The sequence below is a fragment of the Anomaloglossus baeobatrachus genome, chromosome 2, assembly GCF_048569485.1.
Source record: "Anomaloglossus baeobatrachus isolate aAnoBae1 chromosome 2, aAnoBae1.hap1, whole genome shotgun sequence".
In the NCBI taxonomy this organism is placed as follows: domain Eukaryota; kingdom Metazoa; phylum Chordata; class Amphibia; order Anura; family Aromobatidae; genus Anomaloglossus; species Anomaloglossus baeobatrachus.
The window spans coordinates 323,216,444-323,229,399 of NC_134354.1; the positions used below are offsets into that span (position 1 = coordinate 323,216,444).

General features: G+C 44.9%; 1 protein-coding gene across 1 annotated transcript in view; it reads left to right on the forward strand.

The window, feature by feature from the left end:
* Positions 1-12,956, forward strand: part of LOC142289738 (uncharacterized) — an 834,494-nt gene that overhangs the window by 485,581 nt on the left and 335,957 nt on the right. The window lies entirely within an intron of this gene.

The following is a 12,956-nucleotide window of genomic DNA, read 5'->3' on the forward strand; positions in this document are numbered from 1 at the left end:
CGTCCTTTAACCCTAGGTTGACACGACAGGGTTTGGTGACAGTGTCGGGCGATGTCTCAGGGACTTATGCTCTTGGGCACCTTGGACGGCCCTCTCGACTGGTGGGGCATGGCGGCGGGGATACCCTGTCTCGCGGCCCCAGGTCGTTGGCAAGTGTTCTCCCCTACGGGTTTGAACAGAGGGGGAGGGTATGTGACGTATCAACCGGCTGTATAACAAAGGGCTGGTATGTTTTGCAGAAGCATGGGTGCTCTGCAATGTGAAGTTGGCTGGGACCTGTGGTTCCACAGGATTGCATTACATGCAGAGCCATGGAAGGGTGTGTGATGCTGATTACACACTCCTTACCACCTGTGGGTGTGGCTCCAGAGGTTAAAGCAATCCTGTCTCTGAACCTAGGTGGAGTGTGTGTCTAGGGCAGTCTAGATAGAGACTAGCTCCAGACGTCCAGTGTGTGGACTGGAATCAAGTGAGAGCAGGGAGCTCTGAGTGTGTGTCTAGGGCAGTCTAGATAGAGACTAGCTCCAGACGTCCAGCGTGTGGACTGGAAACAAGTGAGAGAAGGGAGCTCTGAGAGTGTGTCTAGGGTAGTCTAGATAGAGACTGGCTCCAGACTTACAGTATGTGTGTACTGGAAACAAGTGAGAGCAGAGCCGGGAGCCCTGGGTGTATCAGCCTGTGTGGAGGCTGAACACAAGGCTCTGAAATGGAGTCTGAGGTGAGTGCAGCCAAGCCAGGCCAGGGCTGTAGGGCCGAATCTCTCCAGGAGGAGAGACAGACAGGGGTCTGCAGAGGGCCCTGGGTGCTGGAAGGAACCTTGGCTAGAGTTGTACGCTGGCAGGAGCCAGAGAGTGGGGAAGTTGCTAAAACTTCCATTATGGACTTATTGTTTATGTTTGAGGGCAGTTTATGCTGAGTGTTTTTAAGTAAACTGCCAGAATTTCTATGAAGAGACTGTGTACGTGTGTTGCTGAAGCTACCTCACACCACTGCAAGCGAGTGGAACCCCCACGTTGCAGGGCGCAACGATACAAGGGATAGAAAGTGAGGCTTCCTTTGCTGTCCTGCTACCTATAGCACCCATGCATTGTACCCACCTGCCCATTTTTGCCATGCTATTTTATTTGCCTAAAGAGCTGACACTTTTGTGCCATCTTAAAAGTGTCTGGAATACTAAGTTAGTGTTCCTTTGCTGTCCACTGACCCACAGCACCGATGCATTCTAACCACCTGCCCATTTTTGCTACGCAATTCTAATTGCAAACTGTGCTGCCACTGTTAGGGGCATACTAAAATTTACTGTAATAATCAGTGTTGGTTCTTCAGCTGTCTATAAAGCTAGACCACCTCTGCGTTGTACACACCTGTCCATTTTTGCTACGCAATTCTAATTGCAAACTGTGCTGATACTGTTAGGAGCATACTAAAATTGACTGTGATAGTCAGTGTTGGTTCTTCAGCTGTCTATAAAGCTAGACCACCTCTGCATTGTACACACCTGTCCATCTTTGCTAACACATTTTAAGTGTCCAATCTTGTTGCTAACAAAATGAGTGGCAAAAGGACAGATGCTGGTGGAAAAGGGAACAGGCGTGTTGGAAAAGGAAAAAAAGTTTGTGTCCGTGGGGTAGGTGTGAAAGCTACATTAACATCTGCTGAAGAAAGGCCATCTGCCAGCAAAAGTAAGATGTCTACTACTTTCCGTAGACAATCGGATGTGCTCCATTTTTTACAGAACTGAACAAATGTAACAAAGGTAGATGATGCACAAAAAAAACATGCTTGAATGGATCGCAAGTGCTCCAACAAGTGTCCTCTCCTCCACTTCAACTTCAACATCCAAAAAACAACAGTCCTCTGAGTTGTCACCCCAATCGCACTTGCTTTCTCCCAGCTCTCAAGTCTCTACCCGCCCTGCAGAGTATGGGGTAACAGAGATGGCTGAGTCTGCTGAGCTGTTCAGTCACACTATAGCATGAGAATCAGAGGTCTGCTCCCAAGCTACAGTGCGTACAGACCAGGAAATGATCTGCAGTGATGCCCAGAAGCTTTGTGAGTCTGATTCAGGCCCTGATGACCAAGTTTCTGAGCATAATAAGACCAAAAAAGAAAAAACCGAATACAAGGGTCTATAATACATACAAAATATTTTATTAATTAAAAACCATTTGATCTCAAAAGACACAGCCGGAGCTGGACAAAAGGCGTCACAATCCAAACAATCATATCATCCCTGCCTCAGAGTTCAATATAAATAGGGAGTATATGTATACATAAACATAAAAATCTATCACAGCATCATATATAATCAAGGATAGTCATTACAACCATATAGAAGTTCATCCAATTATATCTCAAACCAATAAATGTATAAATACAATACAATAATTAATCATACAGTGATAAATGTGTCCAAGAATTAAAGTTACTGAACAATCATAAAGTGCAAAGTGCAAAATAAGTAGAAAAAAGAGAGGAAAAGAGAGGTCAGTGTGCATGCACACATACATATACATATATTGGTATTTAAATAGTTAAAAGAACAGCCAAAACTCCATAGATGGCTGGAAAGTGTTAATGGTATAACCAGTACTTAGAAAGGGGAGGGGGAGGGGTGGTTATTCTCCAGGACAAGGGGTGAATCAAAGAGCAAGAAAAGCCCTTGTTAAATGATACCAGGGACAGTAGCTGTGACAGGGATAACGATATGCGAGTCTATTAGTCATGTAATGAGATTAAAGTTAATGTAAACACTGCAGCCCTGTCAGGTGCTACTATGATAATTACTACTGTATATACTGAATGCCCTAATCAGAGGTACAGGCATAAAACAAAGCCTGTGATCTGTATACTGACAAGGTATCAGGAGCGCTGGTGAGAGCAGAAAAGTACAAGCAGGCACATTACCTAATAGCTGCAAAAGCCACCAGACGCTGATACGGGATTGTGAGGCTCCCCGACGCTGGCGTTTCGGCACTTCCTTCTTCAAAGGGGGGGTTGGGCCATGAGATAGGAAGTGGACTTAAGAAGTGACTGGGACAAATGAGATTACGTAGCACACGCATGCGCAGTGGGAGCTATCATGGGGAACAGGATGTCATGGCCACATGGTTTGATCACATGGGATGATCATATTCTGAGCATAATGTAGACCCTCATTCCCAAACTGTAACACCTGTTGGTGGAGACAATGAGGAACATACTGATGACGATGAGACACAGATACCTGATTGGGATGACAACTTAACTATTCAGTCAGGGCAGGAAGAGGTTAGGTCTGAGGGCGAGGGGAGTGAAAACACAACGCTTGATGATGAAGTTCTAGATCTAACTTACTGTCAACCCACAGTCAGGCCCTCTAGGAGGAGGTCACCAGAGGCGGTGGAGGATGCGACTGACGACGAAGTTACCTTGCGCCTTCGTGGACAGAGTCGGAGTACTGGCAGCACGTCAACAACTGCATCCTCAGCCACAACTCTGCCTCGGAGCACAAGGCGGGGTGGCTCTGCAGGTCGCATGGGCTCTAATTCTTGCCTAGTCTGGTCCTTTTTTGACATCGCAAAGGATCTCCCAAATCATGTGATCTGTAAGATTTGTCGCCAATCTAAGTAGAGGCCAAAACCTCACTAGTTTGACAACTTCTTCCATGAATCATCACATGAATAACAAGCATAAGTCCCAGTGGGAAGCTCACCGTGCTACAATGCGACCTAGCGGAGTGGGCCAACCACCGTCTGCCCCTTCAACTGCAATTGCGCGCTCTTCATCCTCTATGACTGTGGGGACAGCTGTCACACATGTTTTTCCATGCAGACTTCCACCTCTTTAACCGCAACAGGCAGTTTGCTTGGCAGGTCATTAGTTGTTTTGGAAGGGGAAACAAGTCCTGGTGTAGAGCTCTCTCAGACATCAAGAGCACCAAGTTTGGATGAAGGCAACATCATGTCTCCTCCTGCACTTTCCTCACAGACCTGCAGTTTTTCAGGGACACCCTACTTAACACCATCTCCACACAGCAGCCAGATCTCGGTCCCTCAGATGTGGACAAATAAAAGGCTTTTTCCTCCAAGCCATGATAAAGCTAAGAGGTTGACTTTTTCCCTCTGTAAGCTCTTGGCTACCGAAATGCTGCCTTTCCGCCTGGTGGATACAGAGGATTTTGGAGACCTTATGTCAGTGGCAGTACCCCAGTACCAGATGCCCAGTCGCCACTACTTCTCCAAGAAAGGTGTGCTTGCGCTACACCAGCATGTCGCACAGAACATCACCGCTTCCTTGAGAAACTCTGTGTGTGACAGGGTGCATTTCACCACCGATACTTGGACCAGTAAGCATGGACAGGGGCATTACATGTTGCTGACTGGACATTGGATAACTATGGTGAGAGATGAAGAAGGGTCTGCTGAACAAGTCTTGCCGTCCCCACGACTTGTCCGTCAATCCTCTGTATGTCAAAGTTCCTCCACTGCTTCTGCCTCCTCAACCTCGTCTGGGTAATCCACCTCCGCCCCAAGCCTGCCTGGTCAGGCCACCCGCGTTGTAACTGCGCACAAGAAATCCCACACACCTCCTTACTATGCTGGCAGCAGAGCTCAACTCCATCAGGCGGTCTTTACCTTGAAATGTCTTGGAAATAAGAGTTACACAGCTCAGAAGTTGTGGCCAGCTCTTGCGAGCCAGTTTAATAAATGGTTGTCTCCACTCAACCTGCAGCCAGAGAAGGCCATGTGCGACAATGCTGAAAACCTGGGTGTGGCCCTACGCCGGAGCAAGGTGACACACGTGCCTTGTATGGCTCATGTGTTGAACCTTGTTGTCCAGCAATTTTTAACCCACTATCCCGGCCTAGATGGGCTTTTGCACAGGGCACGGTCACTCTCTGCTCACTTCCACCGTTCAACCGCCGCAGCTGACCGACTTGTATCACTCCAGAAGTCTTTCGGCCTGCCGGTTCATCGCCTGAAATGCGATGTGCCGACACGCTGGAATTCCACTCTCCGCATGTTGCAGCGACTGTGGCAGCACTGCCAAGCCCTGGTGCAATACGTTATGATGTATAGCCTGGGCCAATGAGATGCAGAGGTGGGGCAGATCACACTGCTGGAGTGGTCTCAGATCAAGGACCTATGCACCCTTCTGCACAGTTTCGACATGGCGACGAATATGTTTAGTGCTGACAATGCCATTATCAGCAGGACAATTCCAGTCATTTACATGCTGGAGCACACGCTAAACACTATTCGGAGTCAGGGGGTGGGACAAGATGAGGGGGAGGAAGTACAGGAGGATTCATATGTGCAAGTATTACCACCATCTACAAGGTCAAGACGTTCAGCATCACCAAGGCGGCAGGTATGGGACGGTGGGGGAGAGGGATTAACAAGGGCGCATGATAGCAGCCAAAATGTTGAGGAAGGTGCAGGAGATCAGGAAGAAATGGAGGACAAACTCTCGATGCGCATGGAAGACTCAGCAGATGAGGGAGACCTTGGTCAAATTTCGGTAGAACGAGGTTGGAGGGAGATGTCAGAGGAAGGAAGCACGGTTATCACCTCGCCGCCACCAACACGACAAGGACTTGGTTCGCATGGATGCGCCAGACACATGAGTGCCTTCTTGCTGCACTACCTACAACATGACCCTCAGAGTGTCCGAATTAGAAGTAATGATGACTACTGGGTTGCCACACTATTAGATCCCCGATACAAGTCCAAATTTGGCGAAATAATTCCAGCCATAGAAAGGGACGCACGTATGCAGGAGTATCAGCAGAAGCTGTTACTCAATCTTAGCTCGGCTTTTCTACCAAACACTAATGGTGCATGGAGTGAATCTCCCAGTTGTAATTTGCCAAGCATGGGACTGTCTCGTCATTATCAGTCAAACCGTACCAGCAACACCGTATCTGGTGCTGGTACCAGCAATTTTATGGAATCGTTTTATAATTTTTTTAGACCATCGATTGCAAGGCCACAAGAGACAAGAAGTCTGACACATAGTCAATGGCTGGAGAGGATGATACAGGAGTATCTCCAAATAAACATCAATGCCATGACTTTGAAACTGGAGCCTTGCTTATTTTGGGCCTCAAATCTTGAAAAATGGCCTGAGCTCCCCACTTACAGCTTGGAGATCTTGTCGTGTCCCGCAGCCAGCGTTGTCTCTGAACGTGTCTTCAGTGCTGCTGGGTGTGTGCTGACAGATAAGCGCAGGCGTCTGTCCAGTGACAATGTGGACAGACTAACGTTCATCAAGATGAACAAGTCATGGATCCGCAAGAACTTTACTACCCCTGTGTCATCCTGGGGAGAGTAAAGGCTGGCGTATTTTTGACTGTGCTTGATGCAAATCTACCTGTTAAGTTTGCAACTGGGGCGCAAGTGATGCCACTGAAGTGGTGTCTGTGGGGCCAAATATTTTTAAAAAAGGGAGACTCTGCTTGGAGTCCCCTTGCGGTGTTTTTAAAAATGAGCCAAGATGAACAAGTCATTGTTCAGCAATGACTTTGCTACCTATCCTGGTGTCATCCTGGGGACAGTAAATGCTTGTGGATCTTTGAATGTGCTTGATGCAAATAAACATGTGAAGTTTGCAACTGGGGCACAAGTGATGCCACTGAAGTGGTGTGTGTGGCCCAATTTTTGGAAAAAAGGGAGACTTTGCTTGGAGTCCCCTTGCGGTGTTTTTAAAAAAGAGACAAGATGAACAAGTCATCCTTGGGACAGTAAATGCTTGTGCATTTTTGAATGTGCTTGATGCAAATCAACATGTGACGTTTGCAACTGGATTGGATACGGCCCTGGAGATGTGCATAATTACTAAAAAGAAAAGGGAATTTCTTTAGATATCAAAACCAACCGTAGAGACGTTTTATCTTCTGCCGAAGATACATAAAGATCAACAGAGACCACTGGGACGTCCGATCATCTCAGGTATGGGAAGCCTTTGTGAAAAAGCAGGTGCATATATTGATTACTTTTTGCAATCATTTGTACAGAGACTCCCATCACACATCAGGGATACCACCCATTTTATTCAGAACACCAGAAATATACATCTTCCTCAGGGTACCCTAATTATCACCTGTGATGTGGAGTCTCTGTATTCTAACATCTCGCACCAGGATGCTATCAAGGCGGTTGGTTACTTTTTGGACTAACAGAGTAACTCGGATAGATTACACGATTCCTTTCTGCTTGATCTTTTGCAATTTGTACGCCATCGTAACTATTTTGTTTTTTATGGGGTCTTTTATCGGCAGACATCGGGCATGGCTATGGGGGCACGTTGTACACCGTCCGTAGCAAATTTGTTTCTCAGCTGGTGGGAGGCCACGGACGTCTATACTTGTGTCCAATACTCCAACAACATCTTGGGGTGATACAGATTTATAGACGACGTGACCTTCTTCTGGCGTGGGTCGGAATCTGATTGTAGGAGTTTTTTTACTACATTAAATCATAATTCATGTAATATTTTTTTGACTTCCACGATTTCACCAACAGGAGGCACCTTTCTGGATCTGACACTTGAGATCCAGGATGGATGGCTGCATACATCTTTTTCGCAAACCAACGGCAACCAATGGACTACTTCATTTCAACAGCTTCCATCCATACCATCTGAGGACCGTAATCCCTGTTGGCCAGTTCCTGAGAGTCAGGCAGAACTGCACAACAGAAGAAGACATTCGGGTACAAGCCCGTGGGCTCCCCAATCGTTTCATTCAGTGTGGGTATCCTAAAAAAACCTCTTTCTAATGCATTCAGGAGGGCTAAAATGGAATCACAAAGCTCTCTTCTTCTAGAATACGGGCTGAGGATCCATGGCCTAGACTCACTACCAACTACCATAATCAATGGAAGAGATTTGGAGAGATTATTGCTGATCATTGGAGAATTTTAAGAACAGATCCAAGAACACGGGATATTGTGAGTGAACGCCCCTTGATTTTGGCCAAAAGAGCTCCAAATCTCAGTGATCGTTTGGTCAAAAGTCATTTCATTAGACCTACACATAGACTGGGACGTGGTGTAAATATTATAGGAAGTTTCCCATGTTGTGACTGTAATGTGTGTCCATATGCATTACCTGTCTATGATGTCTTCCACCATCCGACCGAGGGTAGTGGCCATCGTTTAAAATCCTACATTAATTGTAAGACTGCTTGTGTCATCTATGCAATAATTTGTCCCTGCTCTAAAATCTATGTGGGGGAGACCACCCAAGAGCTCAGAAAACGAGTGCAGAAGCACATATCCACCATCAATCTGGCCTCAAGTGATCTAATGAAAGGATAGAAACTTACTTCTATCGCTTCATACTCTTTATTCCATCACCGGGGTAGACCCAATGGGTTGAGGGTGGTGGGTTTGGAACGGCTTAAGACCAACATTAGAGGCTGTGATGTCACCAAACGTTTACTTCAATTGGAATCCCGATGGATATGGTGCTTGGATAGTGTTGCACCGAGGGGCCTGAATGAAGAACTCCAGTTTACTGGTTTCTTGGGCTAGACCACTCGGTGCATCCGTACATCTTTTTGTCCTGAAATACCTCGTTTTTTGATTATATATTTTTTTGATTTTTTTTCAGGATTGAAATGTTGGCTCTGTTACAGCTTCCTTTGAATTCGGTGGATGCATGAAGTTCTCTCGGCAATCTTGAAGATTCAATTGATATATAATAAGTTTTTCGCTTACCTGTAGTAACAACTGTTAGTGCTCCTGACCATGTGTAGAAAAATATTGTCATCTACCACTTAGGCCTAAAAACACACTTCCGCAAAAAAAACTCCGTATGACACAGTCCGTTTTTCGGGTCCGTGTTCCGTTTTTTTGGGGCGTTTCTCCGGTACGTATGGCATCCGTGTGATGGCGTATGCGAGCCGTGTGTACGTGTAAAATGTCCGTGTTTGTGTTTAAAATGCCCGTGTATGTGTACGTGGAATGTCCATGTGGAATGTCCGTTTGTGTGTTGCACAATGTCATTGCTACATGTCGGCTGACAGCAGACAAAGTTGCGCGATGAGAATGAACTCGGGTGAACTTCACCCGACTTCATTGTCATGCCGCGGCTCTGTCTGTGCCGCGTACTGATTAGCGGTCACCCTTGAAGGATTCACCAGTGACCGCTAATCCCCCGAGTGACTGAAGTGAGCAGCCCTCTCTCATACTTACCGCTCCCCTATCACCAGCGCGGCGAGGAACAGCTGTGCAGAGAATACACGGCAACAATTACTTTGAATATGCCGGCCGCTCATTAATCAATCTCGTATTCCCTGCTTTCCCCACCCACAGGCGCCTGTGATTGGTTGCAGTCAGACAAGCCCCCCACGCTGAGTGACAGCTGTCTCACTGCACCCAATCACAGCAGCCGGTGGGCTTGTCTATACTGTGCAGTAAATTAATAAATAATTTAAAAAAATGGCGTGCAGTCCCCCCCAATTTTAATACCAGCCAGATAAAGCCATACGGCTGAAGGCTGGTATTCTCAGGATGGGGAGCCCCATGTTATGGGGAGCCCCCCAGCCTAACAATATTAGTCAGCAGCCGCCCAGAATTGCCGCATACATTATATGCGACAGTTCTGGGTCTGTACCCGGCTCTTCCCGATTTGCCCTGGTGCGTTGGCAAATCGGGGTAATAAGGAGTTTTTGGCAGCCCATAGCTGCCAATAAGTCCTAGATTATTCATGTCAGGCGTCTCCCCGAGATACCTTCCATGATTAATCTGTAAATTACAGTAAATAAACACACACACCCGAACAATCCTTTATTAGAAAAAAAAACACTAACAAATTGCCTTGTTCACCAATTTAATAAGCCCGAAAAAGCCCTCCATGTCCGGCGTACTCCAGGATGGTCCAGCATCGCTTACAGCTCTGCTGCATGAAGGTGACCGGGGCTGCAGAAGACACCGCCGCTCCTGACAGCTCCACGCAGCTAATGAAGGGAATAGCGCGATCAGCTGTATTCAGCGTTGGCCGCGAGTAACCTCAGTGACCGCTCAGCTGATCGTGCTATTCCCTTCATTAGCTGCGTGGAGCTGTCAGGAGCGGCGGTGTCTTCTGCAGCTCCGGTCACCTTCATGCAGCAGAGCTGGAAGTGACGCTGGAGCATCCTGGAGTACGTCGGACATGGAGGGCTTTTTCGGGCTTATTAAATTGGTGAACAAGGCAATTTGTTAGTGTTTTTTTTTCCTAATAAAGGATTGTTCGGGTGTGTGTGTTTATTTACTGTAATTTACAGTTTAATCATGGAAGGTATCTCGGGGAGACGCCTGACATGATTAATCTAGCACTTATTGGCAGCTAAAACCGAGCGCCAATGTAAGTATGACTGAGAACAGCATAAAATAAAAGGTAAGTATACTGAATTTAATTTACAAAAAACAAAAAATAAGATCGCTAGTGTAAAAACGCACATGCACGAAACGTGCTGAACACGGACATACTCCGTGTGCGGTACGTGCAGGCACGGACCCATAGACTAAAGCGGGTCCGTGTCTGCGTGCTGCCGGCCAAAAACGGACATGTTGTCCGTGTAGAAATGCGCACACACGAACTTACGACACGGACACACGTTCCGTGTGATTTTACGTGTGTGCCATCTACCATGGAATAACATGGGTCTCCGTGTGTACGTGTCTCCGGTACGTGCAAATACGTACCGCACACGTACAAATTAAACGGATGTGTGTTGCGGGTCTTATGGATTTTTTTTGCAATTTTCTATCTATTTACCAAGCCCTTGATACATAATATGTCTTTGGCAGCTAGTTTTGGTTAATTAGTGCCAAATATCCCTATTTGGGTCATAATTTTCATCTATGGGTCTGATTTATATGAATGTATACAGAGACCACTGGGATCCGAATATATAGGAAAATAAAATAAAATATAATTTTTGACATGCATGAAATAATTTAAATCTATATTTGCTCTGGGGTCCTAAGATATTTGTCAAATATCCTTATTCAGATCAAATTTTGACATATATGTGTCTCATGTGAATGTACATAGAGATGTGTTTTCAATGTTTTTTGTAACTATGCTAAATCATACAATCTGCTCTAGGAAACTTCTATATATTAGGATCTATATATGTATATGTTTTTCCTACATCGAAATTATGGTTATACTGCATACTGCATTGTCATCCATCATTAATGGATTTTTTTTGCAATTTTCCATCTATTTACCAAGTCCTTGATACATAATATGTTTTTGGCAGCTAATTTTTGTTAATTAGTGCTAAATATCCCTATTTTGGGTCATAATTTTCATCTATGTATCTGATTTATGTGAATGTATATGGTGGCCACTGGGATCTGAATATATAGTGAAATAAAATAAAATACAATTTTTGACATGCCTGAAATCATTTTAATCTATATTTGCTCTGGGGTCCTAAGATACTTGTTAAATATCCTTATTCAGTTCATATTTTTACATCTATGTGTCTTATTTTTGAATAACTAAAGCTTCATGTGGTAGACATCTACACCATTGATGTGAATAGATGCCCAATCTCTAGTACTTATTCTACTTAGGTGACAACACAGTATTTAAATAGATGCGCTTCAGCAATGTGTATGTTCCTTGTGTTTACAACGCAGGTGCGATTTATCTATAGCTAAAACACTATAATTATGCGCATTAGCGATGTAAATGAGTCTTATCTACGGCGCCTGCTGTTTTAAGCGCTGATATGCAAACTAACGCATGCCCATTGTGTTCCTTTGGCTTCACTTAGATTAAAGTTCTAGCATTTGCGCAATTGCTACTTCCGGACGCCTGAAGGCTCCATGTGGACTGCAGCACACTGGTATCTTATTTAGACATTGTTTTAAATATATAAGTATGTGTTTGTGTGTCACACTTTAGTGTTCTCCTTATTTCCCTGATGAAGCTTGTTTTTACAAGCAACACGCGTTGGGTGGGGACTTATGAACATGCACATCATGCCAGCATCTAAATAATGATAGATTTTTTGTCCGTTTGGTTTTGGCAGTATGGATACTGATACAGGTTGTATATTGTATACTGACTAATTCTGGTGCTATTTTGCTATGAATTATTGTTATTTATTGGATCCTAGTGACTCAAACAATTTCAGCTTTATTGTGATCATTGAGGGCTGTTATATGTGGATATTATCTTTGATTGATTATGCCTCCTGTTGATATTGATATCCTCTGTCTGTTTATTGATCCATATGGACTCTACCTATGATAACTATATTTTGTTATTGCTGCAATTATGATGGCTGGCACCTTGTTTTTAACATGTTTTGAATTGTCTGTCTAAATAAACATAGTTGAATTTTTGTATATTAGTGAGTAGAGTGCATTTTATTAGCCCAAGCTTTCTCCTTGTTTTCTATTGCCTTCTTTGGGCTTATGCACCCTCACACAATTGAATTGTAGATTATTTATTGCTGTGCATCACCAATTTATGTTGTTCGAAGTTTGCAACTGGGGCACAAGTGATGCCACTGAAGTGGTTGCTGTGGGGACCAATTTTTGGAAAAAAGGGAGACTCTGCTTGGAGTTCCCTTGTGGTGTTTTTAAAAATGAGCCAAGATGAAAAAGTTATAGAGCAGCAAGGACTTTGCTACCTACCCCGGTGTCATCCTGGGTACAGTAAATGCTTGTGGATTTTTGAACGTGCTTGATGCAAATCAACATGTGAAGTTTGCAACTGGGGCACAAGTGATGCCACTGAAGTGTTGTGTGGCCCAATTTTGGGAAAAAAGGGAGACTCTGCTTGGAGTCCCCTTGTGGTGTTTTTAAAAATGAGCCAAGATGAACAAGTCATGGATCAGCAAGGACTTTGCTACCTACCCTGGTGTCATCCTGGGGACAGTTAAGGCTGGCGTATTTTTGACTGTGCTTGATGCAAATCTACCTGTCAAGTTTGCAAGTGGGGCACAAGTGATGGCACTGAAGTGGTGT